At 40.3% G+C, this 15545-nt stretch overlaps 1 protein-coding gene across 3 annotated transcripts in view; it reads right to left on the bottom strand.

The window, feature by feature from the left end:
* The window catches only part of SYNDIG1 (synapse differentiation inducing 1), a 457525-nt gene extending 446200 nt beyond the window's left edge, over positions 1 to 11325 (bottom strand). Inside the window, exon 1 of one of the 3 annotated variants that reach the window (XM_073672507.1) lies at positions 10571 to 11325. The gene's annotated coding sequence lies outside the window, so the exon portion shown is untranslated. The remainder of the gene's footprint in view (positions 1 to 10570) is intronic. The other 2 variants (XM_073672506.1, XM_073672510.1) reach the window with 2 other exon arrangements.
* Positions 11326 to 15545: the final 4220 nt, after the last annotated feature.

Genomic DNA, 15545 nt, shown 5'->3' with positions numbered 1-15545 from the left:
TCTGGTGCAGGGGTGTGCTGAGCTGTCTGTGCAGTGATTACAGCTCAGTTATCCATTCTGATGCAGGGGCTTGTTGAGCTGTCTGTGCAGTGACTGACAGCTCAGTTGTCCAGTCTGGTGCAGGGGTGTGTTGAGCTGTCTGTGCAGTGATTGACAGCTCAGTTGTCATGTCTGGTGCCGGGTGTGCTGCGCTGTCTGTGTTTTTATTGACAGCTCGGCCATCCAATCTGAGACTGGGAGGAGCTGAGCTCTCGTCAGGTGCTCCTGGTTCCCTTGATTGTTCAGCTTTTTAATTGAGCTGGCAGTCCCAGATAGTTGTCAGCCATAGCTTCAGCTAAGTGTGGTTAGTTTCCTGTGTACCTTGTATTTTTCTTGTTGCTGTATCGCTGACTGATCTTGGAGCTGGTTCTGACCATTCGTCTGTTTAACCCCTTTGCTCTGATTCGCTGTCTTCCTGGTTTTTTGACCTCGGACTGTTACCTGCCTACGACTTTGTTTCTTCCCTCTGTTTATGGTGTACCCTCCTCGCTTTTCACCTCGGACTCTATTATCCCGACTCACGGCTTGTCTGTAAGAAGTGACTCAGCATCACAGTGTTGTTACATGATATGTCTCAAAATGTATAAATAAGTTACCATTCCTCTTGTCAGTAGGGTGCATTCCACTCATACAGTCTGACAAAGCCCAGAATAGTTTTAAGCCTCATTCTGACTTCCAATTTTACTACGTACGGGAAAAAATGATCAATTATTATGATCAGATTTTGATCATAGTTTGATCCGAGTTTGATCAGAGTATGGTATGAGTGTCATCTGATTTTCTTGTACATGGACAAATATAAAAAAAATTCTCCTCCTACTCCTTTCTGACACTCCGTAAAAAATGGACAATACTCGGATGTTATCAGAGTACGATCTGATTTTTTCACGGACCTATTGACTTGCCATGCTGATTTTGGTCCCACTCTCGGATCAAAATCGGACATGTCTCCATGGACCTCTTGGTCCACGAAAAATCATGGACATGTGAATGGCCCCTTAGACTGTCACAGGTATGAGTGTTATCCGTGAAAGCCACAGACAGCACTCGTACACAAAAATCGGACAACTGAATGAGCCCTTAGTGTGTTTAAGGACACACCCCCTTAAAAAATAAATCGTAGCCCCCAGGTTATACATTTCCAGGATGAGCAACAAGAGTACTGTAATAACACAATATAACATTTGTAAAAAATGATGCTCTACAATTATTATCTAAGGCGATGGATGCTTTTGCCGGTATATATACATTAGAAGCACACTACCAGTGGCGAACATATCATAGGTGCAACCTGTGTGGCCTCACAGGGGTCCAAGAGGTCTACCTCTAAAGCAGGTGCAATTTTGCATTTTTAGGAGTTTTTGGGATGCAAATGGCCCATGTATTGTTCTTGCGCAGGGACCCTTTTCTGTCTGTGTCCACCAGTGGATACCCCAAATGTTATTTACAAGTTTCTTGATTTTTTTTGCCTTTTTGCTTTTTCTTCTCATTTTACAAAAGCTTCTGTGAGAATACACATACGTATGAAATATTATTCATTTCATTATGTGGTTCAGATTTACATGTCTTTATGGTAAAAAGCAAAATTGATGTTGTGATGTTTACGCATTAGTAATTCTGGCGCTTCTCACTCCAGTTACTTAAAGGGCACCTGAAGATACCGTAATTGGTACTTCCGCCTCCCAGTACCACATTACCGTCGAGTAGCTCTGTAAAAACATTACATGACTTATCTTGTACTGATCCAGAATTATAACCTGTAGTATATTTCAGAGCTACAATCACAATTTTGCTAGTTGTCATTGGAAACAACCAACGAGCAATAAGTCGCTCCACAGGCAGGTTCTACAGCGCAGTGGAATTGATTGCAATTTAGTACTGTATCTGATAAAGTAGAGACTCATGTAAAAGACGTCAAAGAGAAGTGGCAAGTGGGCTTATACATTTTGATGAAAATAGGTACTAAGAACTTCCTAGGCAATTTTTAATTTATTTATTTTAATTATGAAAACAGATTATTGCAAATAATGGATTTTCCAGAATTTGGGCACAGATAATTTTTAAAAAAAATATTAATTAAATTTGGCAAAAAGGCACACACAGCATTTTTCAAAAGTCAAGTTGTAAAATGCATTTGATTTCTTACTACGGTAACGTGGCCAGAAAAATCCACCTTTTTATCATATATGTAATTGATCTGTTAAGATCTATGGGCTGGACATAGATCTTCCTATGAATCTGCCTCTAGAGCTTATTTTAAATAAAATGAGACGTTACCAGTGTGAGACACGTAATAACTGACACTTTGATCTCATAATCACACGCAGCTCTGCAGTGATATCAAAACACATTTGCACCTGTCTTCTCACAGTGCAGTGACCTCTGCTGTACTGTCTCTCCCTCACACACTGACTGCTTGTGAGATGGTAGGTGAATCACTAAGAGAGGACAACTACAAATGTGTGTTGTAATGAGGCAAAGTTCACTTCTGCTGTACCGTGTTAGCTCGGATTTCACTGCAGCGCTGTGTGTGATTAAATTCGGCCCATAGACCTTAACAGCTCATTTAAATATAAGAAAAACATGGATTTCTCTGGAATATGACATCGGATCGCAGATATCAAAGTATCATTATATTCAACTTTCTGCATGCCCATATAGACAGATTGGAAGGGTTAATCCTACTGACAAATTCCCTTTAAGTACACTATCTAAGATGGGGTATAAAAAAGGAAATAGAGCCTAACATGCGCCAAATCTAAGATGTGCCACATTTACTAAACAGAGTGCCCCATTTTGAGAGATTTGGCACATCTTCTGACTTCCTTGTACAGACATATCAAATGTATACATATATCAAAATATAGGGTTCAAGAGCTTTTAGCTATCTGCATTTCCATTCACTTGTACGTGGAAAGCACCCAACATGAATTGCAAATGAGGGTGACGGGACTGTCATTTTCTCAGAGTAATAGGTAAATTGTGAATTCCAAACAATATAATATCAAAGCAATAGAAGCATTTGAAAGAATCATATTCTGAGAAAAATGCTCTCATAAGAAAATAGCCATGAGTCACACTCTCCTCTTCCTGCAATCAGTATTTCACTGCTCTGGTTACACGACACATTGAAGAGTTGCTGCGATCACTGCTGATATTAACATCAGAGATATCTGCAAACACTCCAAATGTAAAGAAGGGAAAGGGTGAGAAAATAAAATATTAAAAGTAAATTCTAAATTTGTTGTTTAACAGCCATGGAGGGCACAAAGTAAGACGGCATTTGATTTTTGGCACTGGGACCATCATCCACATTTTCTTTGAATTTCTTACCCAGGAAATTTAAAGTGAAAGTCTGTATTTGTCTGTTTAAAGGGGACATTCAAGACATCAACAGATTATGTTATAAATGACATAAAACCGTGGGTCCCACGGCGGAATTCTGCATTTTTCTCAAGAACAGGGCCCTATCATAGAATAGAGAGGTAACCGTTAATATGTAGAGCTCGCCATTCATTTGGCATAGAAAGTTGCCATAGATATCAGAATTAGTGATGAGCGAGCGTGTTCTGTTAACCCTTTCAGCGAGCATGCTTGGGTGCTTGCCGAGTATCTGCGGCATGCTCGAATGTTATGTTTGTGTCACTCCGTGTGCATGATTTGCGACTGTTTGACAGCTTTAATGCATGTGAGGAATGGCTGTTTGTTAGGCATTAGAGATGATTGAGTATGCCTCATTAACCCTTTCGGCGAGCACGCTCGGGTGCTCGCCGAGTATTTTGGCGTGCTCGACGTTTCATTCATTGTCGCTGCGCCTGCAAGTGTCACGGCTGTTAGACAGCTGTGACACATGCAGAGATAGCCTGTTCGCTGCATTTTTGCAACTAGATTCTATTTGTTCTTCTAAATAGAACAGACTAATGGAAAGTTCGGAAATGTGAACTTAGCCTTATGCCACGGCCCCACTATCAGTATTTGGTCAGTCTTCGGTCAGTATTTTTCCTCTGGAGTGGGAGACAAAACCAGGTGAGGAACAATCAGAGGAAAGGTATAATAGAAACAAGTCACCAATTCTGCATTTATCCCCCACTCCTGGTTTGGGCTCCCACTCCTGAGAAAAAATACTGACCGAATACTGACAGTGGGGCCGTGGCCTTACTTTACAATACATGCGCTTCAGGAATAAGGGATCCACATAGTGGACTGGTGGAAGGGTTCAAAGGTTGGGGTGCAAAATACTTCCCTTGCCCAGGAGCTGGCAATCCACACTACACCATTAACCTATACTGTAACAGTGGTAATATGTTTATTACCTCTGCCCACAGTATCATTATGCTGCACCATTTCATGCCAGTATACCACTTGAAGGTGACTAAATCCATGAGCTTTTCAATTAAAAATAAGAAATGAAATTCATAGTGCATACAGAAATATAGCTACATATTTACTACATTTTTTAATCTAACGTCCCTTCAGCCCCACTCTTAGTAGACCCCAACATCAACTGCCCTTTTATTTTTGCTGTGTTAGACAGGTTTTCCCAGGAATCAAGAAAGCTTTGGTAACATTATAATCTTCATAATAATAAAAAACTATCCAAATAAAGCCAGTGAAAGAAAACATGGGGAAGGTTGTTCTTTGTTAAAGGTCAGCAAGGTACTATAGTGCTACATTAAGAAGAATGTCAAGTGTATTTCATTTTATTTCGATTTATTAGATGTCAGATTATAGAAGAGAAATAGCAGGACATATTTATCAAGCTAAATGCGTCAGAATTCTTTTGTTATTTGTGCCAAAAAAAAAACTGTCTTTCAAGACTTATCCTTAGGCCACGGTCCCACTATCAGTATTTGGTCAGTATTTTTTCTCAGGGAGCCAAAACCAGGTGAGGAACAATCAGAGAAAATGTATAATAGAAACAACTCACCAATTCTGTATTTATCACCCACTCCTGGTTTTGGTTCCCAATCCTGAGAAAAAATACTGACCGTATACTGACCAAATACTGATAGTGGGGCAGAGGCGTTATCTGTATTATGGGCTGCTTTATGGTCATGATCATAAAAATGTCAATTGACTGATAGGATTTCCAGAGGGAGAGTACTGCCCTCCCCAGAAGGACATTGCAGACAGAACAGTATATTGTTGGTGTATATTGTTGGTGTCCAGCTTTATCAGGACTACTGTAATATAATAGGGATATCCATTGTCATTAAAAAGGTATTCACCTAAGCTTTGTACATCCTCTACATAATGTACGGACATGTGACTGCTACAACATATCAATGGCTACAGCGGTAACTTGCCAGTCCAGGCAGAAGAAGAAGCACTGGATTGAGGTTTTTTTTTATTTACCAAATGCTGCAGAGTTTGTGACAATATGTTCAAGACCTTTATGGTCAACTAAATGTTTCTAATTTGTGCCTTATATAACCAAGAACCTGATTCCAGATATGTGTCGCTTAATTTGCTGCTTCCTGCAGTTTTGATAAAATTTCTGTTTTATTCACTGCAGATCTACCAGTTCTCTGAATGATGAGTGCTGTATAACCCGCCCACACCACTGTTTGGCAGCTTTCTGTGTACACAGTGCATAGGCAGAAACATGCCAATCAGTGGTGGAGACAGGGTAAATAAACCACACGAATATGGAGGACTACTTGGCAGAAGGTTTACTAGTCCTCTAGTGATAATCTCCTGTTGATAAAAGCGAATTTATTAAAACTACAGCAAGCAGCCCAGTAAGTGACACATCACTGGAATTAGGGTCTGTGTCTCTACATGATGTTGCTCTCAGATTAAGTGGCAAAAAAGTGGTGACAGATTCTCTTTAATAGGATTTTCCAGAGCGTCTCTGAGCAGATTATGATGTCAATTTGGACAGAGCCACTCAGTGATTAGCTGCACTGTTGTCGACATAACATCACCGCTGCAGACAATAACCGACACCATGAGTAATGGCGGAGACTCAGCTCTGGACCTAGGAAGGGTAAGTAAATCACAGTTTGTGCTTTTAAAACAAACTTCAGTCAAGGGACAGGGGTTTTTCTGAAAGCAGAAAATCCCTTTATGGGATTTCTGTTTTACATGTTTATTTTAAATTTATAATATATTATAATACTTCTATATAATACTGTCTGGGTCTAGGTCAGTATGACATTAGCTGTGTCCTACAGTGACAGTGCTGGGTACATTTCTAGGTCCTCAGTGCTAAGTATATTAGGGTTCCTCAGTCCTTACAGGGGTTTTCCCATGAACAAAAGTTCATTTTAATCTATGGCTGTGTCACAGCAAATTATTAAAATGAACTTTTGTTTGTGGGGAAAACCACTTTAATCACTGGGAAAACTGGTGACCCAATAAAAGGAGGGAGTCTCTTTAAATAATGCAGTGGCTTCTTAATGGTTAAACGGTTGGTAAAAGCACGACGCCAGAGAATAAAGTCTGTGCCTGGTTACTGTAAAAAGATATATTGGCAACAATTAACTGGTAAATTGCTTTCCTTCTAATTATCACAAGATGGCTCTTTTGACTCTGTCCAAGTCTACATGGCAAAGCTGAATATTGAGCTGCAGTGAATTGTGATAGCTCCAGTGGCTATTGTGAAAAAGTTTGCAATTTTACTGGACAGGTCCTGACTGAATGGTGTGGCCAGAGCTGAGAATTTTGGTCAAAGTTTTGCCTCTTAATTGTTAGTACCTAAACCAAAATTGGGCCCAAAACACTGATGAAGGGCAAATCTTTTCACTGTACTTCTATGTGTAAGTTTCACTGCTGGTCTTGGCTTACAGGGGTAATGATGTAAAATACTGGCCATCATACTAGCGTGTGAAATTATTCTTATGCTGAAATCACATACTCCGTTTTTTGGCAGTTTTTGAGCCAAAACCAAGGGAGATTGGCAAGAAATAATATAAGGGAGAGACTGATATTGCAACTCTCTTTTGCATGTACGCTACCAGATCTAAAAAAAACATATACAATGAAGGAAATAATTATTTGATCCCTTGCTGTTTTTGTAAGTTTGCCCACTGACAAAGACATGAACAGTCTATAATTTTAAGGGTAGGTTAATTTTAACATGAGAGATAGAATATCCCCAAAAAAATCAAGAAAATCACATTGTATTAATTAGATAAATTTATTTGCATTTTGCAGTGAGAAATAAGTATTTGATCCCCTACAAATCATTATGAGTTCTGGCTCCTACAGACCTGTTAGACGCTCCTAATCAACTCGTTACCTGCATTAAAGACAGCTGTCTTACATATTCACCTGTATAAAAGACTCCTGTCCACAAACTCAATTAATCAGTCAGACTCTAACCTCTACAACATGGGCAAGACCAAAGAGCTTTCTAAGGATGTCAGGGACAAGATCATAGCCCTGCACAAAGCTGGAATGGGCTACAAAACCATAAGTAAGACGCTGGGTGAGAAAGAGACAACTGTTGGTGCAATAGTAAGAAAATGGAAGAAATACAAAATGACTGTCAATCAACATCGATCTGGGGCACCATGCAAAATCTCACCTCGTGGGGCATCTTTGATTATGAGGAAGGTGAGAGATCAGCCTAAAACTACACGGGGGGAACTTGTTAATAATCTCAAGGCACCTGGAGAAACCATTGGTAACACATTACGCCTTAAATGTTTCAAATCCTGCAGTGCCTGCAAGGTCCTCCTGCTCAAGAAGGCACATGTGCAGGCCCATCTGAAGTTTGCCAATGAACACCTAGATGATTCTGTGAGTTATTGGGAGAAGGTGCTGTGGTCAGATGAGACAAAAATTTAGCTCTTTGGCATTAAATCTACTCGCCGTGTTTGGAGGAAGAGAAATGCTGCCTATGACCCAAAGAACACCTTCCCCACTGTCAAGCATGAAGGTGGAAACATTATGTTTTGTGGGTGTTTCTCTGCTAAGGGCACAGGACTACTTCACCGCATCAATGGGAGAATGGATGGAGCCATGTACTGTAAAATCCTGACTGACAACCTCCTTCCCTCCGCCAGGACATTAAAAATGGGTCGTGGCTGGGTCTTCCAGCAAGACAATGACCCAAAACATACAGCCAAGGCAACAAAGAAGTGGCTCAAAAAGAAGCACAGTAAGGTCAAGGAGTGGCCTAGCCAGTTTCCAGACCTTAATCCCATAGAAAACTTATGGAGGAAGTTGAAGCTCTGAGTTGCCAAGCGACAGCCTCAAAATCTGAATGATTTAGAGATGATCTGCAAAGAGAAGTGGACCAAGATTCCTCCTGATATGTGCGCAAACCTCATCATCAACTACAAAAAACATCTGACTGCTGTGCTTGTCAACAAGGGTTTTGCCACCAAGTATTAAGTGCTGTTTGCCAGAGGAATCAAATACTTGTTTCTCACTGCAAAATGCAAAAAATGTATCTAATTTATACAATGTGATTTTCTTGATTTTTTTTTTTTTGGATATTCTATCTCTCAATGTTAAAATTAACATACCCTTAAAATTATAGACTGTTCATGTCTTTGTCAGTGGGCAAACTTACAAAAACAGCAAGGGATCAAATAATTATTTCCTTAATTGTATTTCCAAAATTGCATGTGATAATCCAGCCGCCATTTTAGAGGGGTGTCAAACTTTCAGAGGAATACCAGGAAATCTTTATTTTGTATTTTGTGTTAATTTTCCTCATCATTACTAAAAGGTTACAGGGATTTTACAGTCCCAGACACTTATGGCATATTAACATACCCCTCCTCTCAAACCTACTATATATTGAGATCACACCGTGTCATAATGCTAGGAACCCAAGTAATCAACTACAATCTGCAGAGAGAACATAACAGCAAGTGTTCAATTTCCCCACAGCGGTGCCACAGGACAATTAAGGTAGTACACCTTGCCCAAAGAAATGAATGTGCCATCCATATAATGCTTTTGATGTGCCAGCACCTCCAGAACAAGACACACTCATTGTTGCGGAACTTGGTTCTGGTTGATACTTGGAGCCACCATCTATTAACTTTCCAGTAGGATATTTGAAACGGGTTTCTAAATTGCTCGACCTTTTTACTGTTATTCAATTAAAGCGGGATATGATTTTATTTTATCCTGGTGTCCATAAAGTTAGATTTACCTACCTATAATGTTTATGCTGATGATATCATAACTAGCCTTCTCCGGATAAAAAAAAAAGCTGCCATAGACCTACACATAGTGGCAGGTTTGCATTTCTAGTAAGTGATAGAGTGAATGGATTTTGTTCAAATGATTTCCCCAGGGAACATGGTAAGATTGTCGACATTCTCCAGGAAAAAGGATCATCAAACAGGCAATTATGCTAAGTGTAAAGAACAATGTGTCATTGTACATGCCTCCTGCCTCTTTATATGCAAAATAAAGATTTATTATAGAAATCCTTATCCTACAAATCATTTCACTACTGAAAGCAGAGCAGAAGTTGCATTAATACGGACAGAAACCCATGGAAAAACTGCAATACGTAGATAGCGTAAACCATTCTTGCAAGAATTACTGAAGCAATTTGTATATTATTATATATTTGTAGACTTTTTTAGATTGGTATTACAATATACACTGTGTTATTACTAGAGTTAGTAAGCTGTTTACATCATTTATATTACCATGTACCCTTTATATAAAAAAAATGTATATTCAATAATAATTGTACAGCGTCATCATATTGTGCGGGTCTGTCTAAACAAAACATAATACAATACAGAACATAAAGGAACTCCAAGATAGTATAAAATTCAAACAATTCAATGCAGCTTCTGGGATGATACAACAGCAGTGATTCTTGACCTGAAGAGCTTACAATCTAAAGAAGTAAGATATAGACAAAAGTTTACTTTTAGGCATTACTGTGTTTCAACCCAGCATCCAGCTCATGGCAACCAGCTGTGCCAGGAAGACTTTCTTTGGCTAAGTGTTACACTTTTGAGAAAGCACTTCACAGACCAGCTATTTAGAAGGTACAAATACAGCAGCAAATTAGAATAGGATAAAAGGAGGATGACTAAGGGAGCATTCTAGCTCCCTGCAGTTACTAAGTTTGCAGGAGCAATATAGCTTGACTTCAGTTGACATATCCAGGGAATTTTTGCAACAAAGTTCTCCCCCCTACATAAATCTAAAAGTTTTGTTGCAAATACTTTGCAACAAATCCCCACAATCCAATCATGGAATAAATAAGCATCTATGTAACTGATACATTAGTAACACCCCGATGCAGTAATGCTGCTCACAACCTGCAGTGGTCTCATGAAGGGAATCCTGAGTGGTCACAGACATTGATCCACAGTCCTGTGGATACTAAGCTGCCTGGCATTACATTTCCCTGCACAAATAGGCTTGAAGCTCAGATGCAGGCAGCATATTAACTTCTCTCTAATAAACAACCTATGTGCTGCATTACCAACAGCATGAAGCCCTGATCCATCATATGCAATGCTCACACATAGACTGCAGCATACAGGTACAATGGGGGTATACAGCATACATTGGACTCAATATGACAAGGGGGTCTTACCTTAGCAAGGTGAAGCTCCTCACAGCAATGCTAAAAGTTAATTGTAGAATAGCTGCTCCATCTGATCCATGGAAGTGATATGATTCAGTCTTGGACTTGTTGGTTGAAGATGTAGCAATCAGCCCAAATGCACAGCAATAAACAGCAATGAGCCCCAATACACAGCAGCTACAGGAGCTAGAGATGAACCTGAATTGGCCAAAGGTGGGAAGGAGGGGTCCATACAAGAGAAACACAAGAAGAAAGAATGAAGAAGGCTTTGCAGGTCTTCCACTGTCAATTGAAATGAATGGGATAAGAATATACAAGATGAATGGGGGCCAACTTTTCTACTGCAGCAGCTTGCCTGGCTGTTTAATACATTTGCAGCTTTTCCTGAAGCTCAGCAGAGGGAAGAAGAAATAGATGTGTATAATAAGGAGAGGCTGGATGAGGTGGGAGATAAGGGCAGCAGCCACTGCCAGGCTGACAGTAATTTACAGCCCCTGCACAGGAGAGGTAGAGAGACATGGAGGGAGGAGGATCCTTCTTGGTCTTAAAGAGAGCTGTGCTGCAACTGATCTCATTCGCCTGCTCATTGTGAAAGAGATAGGGAGATATTTCACCCATGGATACAGAAATCCCTGCCATAGGGATGTGTTTTATGCCACTGCATTATGTATGGTCTGTGTAGCTTTTGCTCCTCTGTGATCAGGATCAGGAGACGATTCCTCAGTCTGTGCACATTCCACCTTTAGTGTTGCTGTCCTGCAAATAAATTCATCAGAACAGGAGGAATCATCCCCATGTATATTGTATAGCGGTGCAATAGAGGAGCTGCACATTGTGCCAGTTGCATGGAGAGGCTCAGTGTCAGGGTGACTTGCTCCGCTGCTGTCATTTCTCCAGCGCCACTTAAAATAGTTGTGATTGTACTTATCTAGGAAGCGATAATGTCTCTTGACTGCACTTTTCCAATCCTTATCTGGGAAATGAAAACGGGTATTCTAAGGTGGGCACCTTGCCATAAGGAGGAATTTATACCAGAGGTGGCAGGGCACAAAAAGTGAAATAGCATCGGTTTTGTGATTAGCTGTCACTTGAATCTCTCACTTACATAAATCTAACTGAAGGGTAATTGCAATAAGTACATTGGCACTTTGCTTTTGAAAATGCATCTACTGATGTGAGAGCATCAGCGATGAGCCAGACATTAAGGACAGGCGATTGCTAAAATGAAGAACCTATGATGGCCCAACAGCATCATTCCAAGGAAAAGACTGATGGGATCCAAAAGGGCATGGTATTCTACTTTATCCTTGTGATCACTAGGGAAGTATCAGCAATCTACTTTTCTTTAAAAAGTTAGAAAATAAATATTTGCATGAAAAGAATAAAACACTACTACAATAACAATCTCAAATAGGAACATCCAAATACAGGAGGTTTGTTCTGTTACAGGGACACAGTTATAAAGGTTTACTGGGAGGGCATTTGCTTTGGGCTCTGGAAGCTTGTGGAGGCCATTGAGCCTCCTTACCCTGTAAGTTTGCATACAGGAGTAGGGCAGTGAACAGACATCTGCCTCAGTAAATGAAACACTAGTTATGACTCAAATGTGAGGATAGATTGGTTGAATTCCAATTCTGCAGTATTACACTTCAAAGCTAAAGCTTTCCTGGTATTCTTAGCTTGCTAAATGTTTGTATGTGGCTGGTGATTTTCATTCTGGAAGATGGACTCTTTACACCGGGTACTGTACAATAATCCTCCCAATGCATTACACTGTATATGGGAATTCACTTTCATTGTGATTTGTTAACAGTGGCATAACTTGAACTTTATGACTCCTAACTCACATTGGTCAATAACTCAGTTGTCCAGGACTATTTTTTTATTATGGGCCTAAAAACTTACAAGCAGGTAATTGCTAACAGAGGAAACCAGGGGAGGAGTCCTGAGGAGATAATTTGCATATTCCCACTGCATTTTGGGGTAAGTGAAGAGTCTCCGCGAGCTCAAAGAACACTGGATTTTGGCTGTTGGAGCTGAAAAGAGGACATCGGTAAACCAGGGGAGGAGTCCTGAGGAGATAATTTGCATATTCCCACTGCATTTTGGGGTAAGTGAAGAGTCTCCGCGAGCTCAAAGAACACTGGATTTTGGCTGTTGGAGCTAAAAAGAGGACATCGGTAAACCAGGGGAGGAGTCCTGAGGAGATAATTTGCATATTCCCACTGCACTTTGGGGTAAGTGAAGAGTCTCCGCGAGCTCAAAGAACACTGGATTTTGGCTGTTGGAGCTGAAAAGAGGACATCGGTAAACCGCGCGCCGACTGGCGCGCGCATTTTGAAGCTTTTTTTTAAGCTTTTTTCACTGTTTTCAGAACATTAACAATAAGAACATGGAAGAGTCCAGGAGCCATTTGGTGAGCTGCATATCCTGCTACATGTTCACAGACTTGCCAGTGGAAAAGCCAGACTTCACATGCCAGAAATGCAAGCTTGTGCCCCTGTTGGAGGAAAAGTTGCGAAATCTAGAAGAGAGGTTAACTACCTTGAAAATCATTAAGGAAGGTGAAGAGTTCTTAGACAGAGCAGAATTATCTCTTCATGATTCAGAAAGAGAAGAAATTCGAACTGCACCTGACGAAACAGAGGAATGGAAGCATGTGACCCACAGAAGCAGGAGGATCGAGAGGCAGTCAGCACCCATACTGCTCAGGAACCAGTACCAGGCTCTCACACAGGAGTACCATGAAGAAATACAGCAAGATAAGACTTTGCCAGCAATGAATAACCTTGTAAGCCCTCAGAATCCTCCTGGATGGAGAAAGAAGAATGTTGTGAAGAAAAAACGGAGAGTGGTGGTCATGGGGGATTCCCTGTTAAGAGGAACAGAGGCCGCTATCTGCAGACCAGACATAACCTCAAGAGAAATGTGCTGTCTTCCAGGAGCAAAAATTAAAGATGTGTCTGACAGGATATCAAGACTCTTCAGACCTACAGATCACTACCCATTCCTGCTAATACATGTGGGGACAAATGACACCGCAAGAAAGGACCTGGAAACCATCTGCAGTGACTTTGAAGACTTAGGCAAGAAAGTGAAAGAATTGGGAGCGCAGGTGGTCTTCTCATCCATCCTCCCAGTGGATGGCCATGGAACAATGAGGTGGAATAAGATTCTACAGGTGAACAACTGGCTACGTCGATGGTGCCGTCAACAAGGATTTGGATTTCTGGATCACGGAATGAATTACCTATACGATGGACTACTTGCTAGAGATGGGGTGCACCTTACGAAGACTGGAAAACATGTATTTGGAAGTCGCCTTGCTACACTCATCAGAAGAGCTTTAAACTAGAACAATGTGGGAAGGGAAGCAAAAGGCCAGAAAAAGCCATACAGCTGACAAATACTATTGAGATCTCTGCTACTGGAAGTGGAAAAGAAGAACAAAGACAAAAAAATCTAAATAATAAAAATATGGGAGGAAGAGAAACCAATCACAAACTAAAATGTTTTTATACAAATGCACAAAGCATGGGCAACAAACAAGGAGAATTGGAACTACTAATGCAGGAAAAGGAATATGATGTCATTGGAATCACTGAAACTTGGTGGGACGATACACATGATTGGAATAAAAGGCTAAAAGGATACAACTTATTTGCAAGAAACAGACTTGATAAACGAGGAGGAGGTGTTGCATTGTATGTTAGAAAAGCGTATATCTGCACAGAGATTGAAGCTTCAGAGACTGGGAGTTCTGTGGAAACTGTTTGGGTAAGAATACAAGGGGAGAACAACGGAAAGGACACCATTGTAGGCATTTACTACAGGCCACCTGGGCAAGCTGAAGATATGGATGAACTCTTTATGTATCAAATGACCAAGTTCTCCAAAAAATATGACGTAGTGGTCATGGGAGATTTCAACTATCCAGACATTTGTTGGGAATCTCTCTCAAGTAAAACTAACAGGTCAAGCAAATTCTTATCCTCTCTTGCTGACAACTTTATCTTCCAAAAGGTAGGGGAGAAAACAAGGGGATCTGCTACTTTGGATCTAATCCTTATAAACAGGGAGGAAATGGTTGAGGAGGTAAAGGTGGCTGGGACCCTAGGAGGCAGCGATCATGCTATTATAGAATTTTGGATAACTAGAGGAGGAAGACATGTGAAGACTCAAACTTCAAGGTTAGATTTTAGAAAGGCAGATTTTAAGAGACTCAGAAAGAGAATAGGAGGGATCCAATGGCTGGATGTCCTTAAGGACAAAAATGTCCAGGAAGGATGGGAAATTTTTAAAAATGAGATTCTCAAAGCACAATCGTTAACAATCCCGAAAAGTAGGAAGAATGGGAAGCATTTAAGGAAACCAGGATGGATGAACACAGAACTTAAACACATGCTAAAAAGAAAGAAAGAAATGTTTATTAAATGGAAAGAGGGAGGCATATCTAAAGAAGATTATAATGCAGTCTGCAGATCCTGCAGGGCACGTATCAGGTTAGCTAAAGCTGACAATGAATTAAGGCTTGCAAGAGATGTCAAAAGCAATAAAAAAGGATTTTGGGGGTATGTCAAAAGTAAAAGAAAAGTCAAAGATGCTATAGGATTTTTACAGGATGAAAATGGAGAAATGGTAAGAGAGGATGTTGAGAAGGCCGAACTTTTTAATTCCTATTTTGCATCTGTTTTCTCTCAGAAAGAAAATGTAACAACAACTGATCTTCACTGTCCTTTTAAAGGAATAGAGGAATCAAAGTTATCAGTAAACAGAAAGATTGTGAGGGAATATTTAGCTAACATAAATGAGTTCAAGTCTCCAGGTCCAGATGAATTACACCCCAGAGTACTGAAGGAGATTGTAGAAGAAATTTTAGAACCACTCTCCATAATCTTTGAAAATTCTTGGAGAACAGGAGAAGTCCCAGAAGACTGGAGAAGAGCAAATGTTGTTCCTATCTTCAAAAAGGGGAAGAAGGTGG

This window comes from Phyllobates terribilis, unplaced genomic scaffold (genome assembly GCF_046119375.1).
Source record: "Phyllobates terribilis strain yellow unplaced genomic scaffold, ASM4611937v1 Scaffold_3__8_contigs__length_932513732, whole genome shotgun sequence".
NCBI lineage: Eukaryota > Metazoa > Chordata > Amphibia > Anura > Dendrobatidae > Phyllobates > Phyllobates terribilis.
Note: the sequence above shows the minus strand (reverse complement) of the source record. Positions and strands in the feature narration are given on the sequence as shown.